Source organism: Chrysochloris asiatica, unplaced genomic scaffold (assembly GCF_000296735.1).
Source record: "Chrysochloris asiatica unplaced genomic scaffold, ChrAsi1.0 scaffold00010, whole genome shotgun sequence".
NCBI lineage: Eukaryota > Metazoa > Chordata > Mammalia > Afrosoricida > Chrysochloridae > Chrysochloris > Chrysochloris asiatica.
In genome coordinates, this window is record NW_006408528.1 from 936274 (window position 1) to 938675 (window position 2402).

The window sequence follows — 2402 nt, forward strand, 5'->3', positions numbered from 1 at the left end:
GCCATGATGATTCGAATAACCCCTCAATCTCTACAAGTAGGAGCATCACCAATAGTCTACATCCTTAACTATGAGGACTCATACCTTTAACCTTAGAATTGCTATGGGGTTTTGTTTAAAAATAAAGTTCCTGAGTTTTAGATTCATTAGGCTTGGCTTGGATTTTATGAATCTGAATTCTATATGATTCTGCTATAGGCAATCTACTGATCTTGCCGACGTGATGATTGGAGATATGTGGACATATGGTTGGAGATGAGGCCAGTGAGACAGGCTGAGACAAAATTCTTTCGTAAGAGATAAGGAGTGTAGATCATAGTCTACTGGTCAGTGTTGCTCAAGGACTATATGCACGGATCAGCATCACCTAGAGTACATTGTTGTTGTTAGGTGCCATCGAGTTGGCACTGACTTATAGTGATGTTATGCACAACAGAGTGAAACACTGCATGGTCCTGGGCCAATCTCACAATTGTTGCTATGCTTGAGCCCAATCCATCTTGCTGTGGGTCTTCCTCTTTTTCTCTGACCCTCCACCTTACCAAACATGAAATCCTTCTCCAGTGACTGTTCCTTCCTGAAAATATGTCTGAAGCATGAGAGACAAAGTTTGGCCATCCTTTCCTTCAAGGAGTACTCTGGTTGCACTTTGTTCTTTTGGTAGTCTATGGTAGTTTCGATATTCTCCTCCAAGACCATAATTCAAATGCCTCAAATCTTTTATGGTCTTTCTTACTTGCTGTCCAGCTTTCACATGTATATAAGGTTACTAAAAATATCATGGCTCGGGTCAGGTGCACCTTAGTCATCAAGCTGACATCTTTGCTCTACGACACTTCAAAAAGGTCTTGTGCAACAGCTGCTTTCATGAGTGTTGATGGTTGATCCAAGAATGCAGTCCTTGACAACGTCAATCTTTTCTCCATGGATAAGAATGTTGTTTATTGGTCCAGTGGTGAAGAGTTGAGTTTCCTTTACATTAGCTGTGATCCATACCAAAGGCTGTAGTCTTTGATCTTAATCAGTAAGTATTTTAAGTCCTCTTCACTTTCAGTAAGCAAGGTTGTATCATCACTTCACAGGTTGTTAATGACTCTTCCTCCAATTCTGATGCTATGTTTTTTGTTTTGTTTTTCATATAACCCAGGTTCTCAGATTATTTGCTCAGCATACAGATTGAATAAGTATGATGAAAGAATACAACCCTGTTGTACACCTTTCTTCATTTTAAACCATTCAGTGTTCCCATGTTGTGTTCGAACAACTGCCTCTTGGTACATGTACAGATTCCTCATGTGCACAATTAAGTGTTTCAGAATGTTCATGCTTCACAATGTTGTCCATAGCTTGTCATGATCCACACAACCAAAAGACTTTGCATAGTCAATAAAGCACAGGTAAAAAATCTTTCTGGTATTCTCTGCTTTCAGCCAAGATCCATTGGACATCAGCAATGATATCCATCATATAAGTGCTTATTAATAATGCAGTTTCTGAGTCCCATAACTGGACCTTCTCAATTACAATTCTGGAGGTAGGGTTCATTAATAAGCATACTAGGTGGTTTTCACAGTGTAAGTTTGGAAATCTTTGTTGGGAAGAAAATTTCATAAAACCAATCACAAAAATTTCTTGTGGCAATTGTTAAAACAGAGATCGAGGATGGAATAAATAATGTCACCTCTAAAAAATGAACAAAAAGCAAGTCAATGGACAAAAAGGGCAGTCTATGTAATAGCGTTGAAACAATTGTTTATTCATATGCAAATTTAAAAATCACTTTGACTTAAACCTCACACCTTATAGAAAATTTAACAAATGGATTATAAATATATATATATTTTTTTCATTTGCCAACTGATTTTATTCTCAGGGTCAGGCTCCTTGGAAACTCTATATAAGGTCACTATAAGTCAGAACCAACTCTATGGCATTTAGCAACAAAGAAGATGTTACTGTATTTTAGGGTCCTACTGTTGGTACTCTGTAACAAATATAAAGATATGTTTGGAGGTTTAGAGGGTTTCTAGCTGGGGAATTTGCAGGAGAATCCAGAAATCCATTATTACCTGGATTAAGACACTCAGCTGTTCCAGGAGCTGCCATTTTGGGAAAGTTTATCTTGATTGTACCAGGATTGACAGGATTAGGAGAGACCATCTTGATTGTATCTTGAATATATCAGGATTGTATCAAGATTGACATAGAAATTTAAAGACATAAAACCAAACGGCCACCACTTGTCTGTCTGCCGTGCTGTGGTGGTTTGAGTTGCTGTGATTCTGAGAGCTATGCCAACGGTGTTTTAAATAACCAGCAGGGTCACCCATGGTGGACATGTTTCAGATGAGCTACAAAACAAAGACAGACTAGGAAGAAAGAGTGACAAACTACTTCCGAAT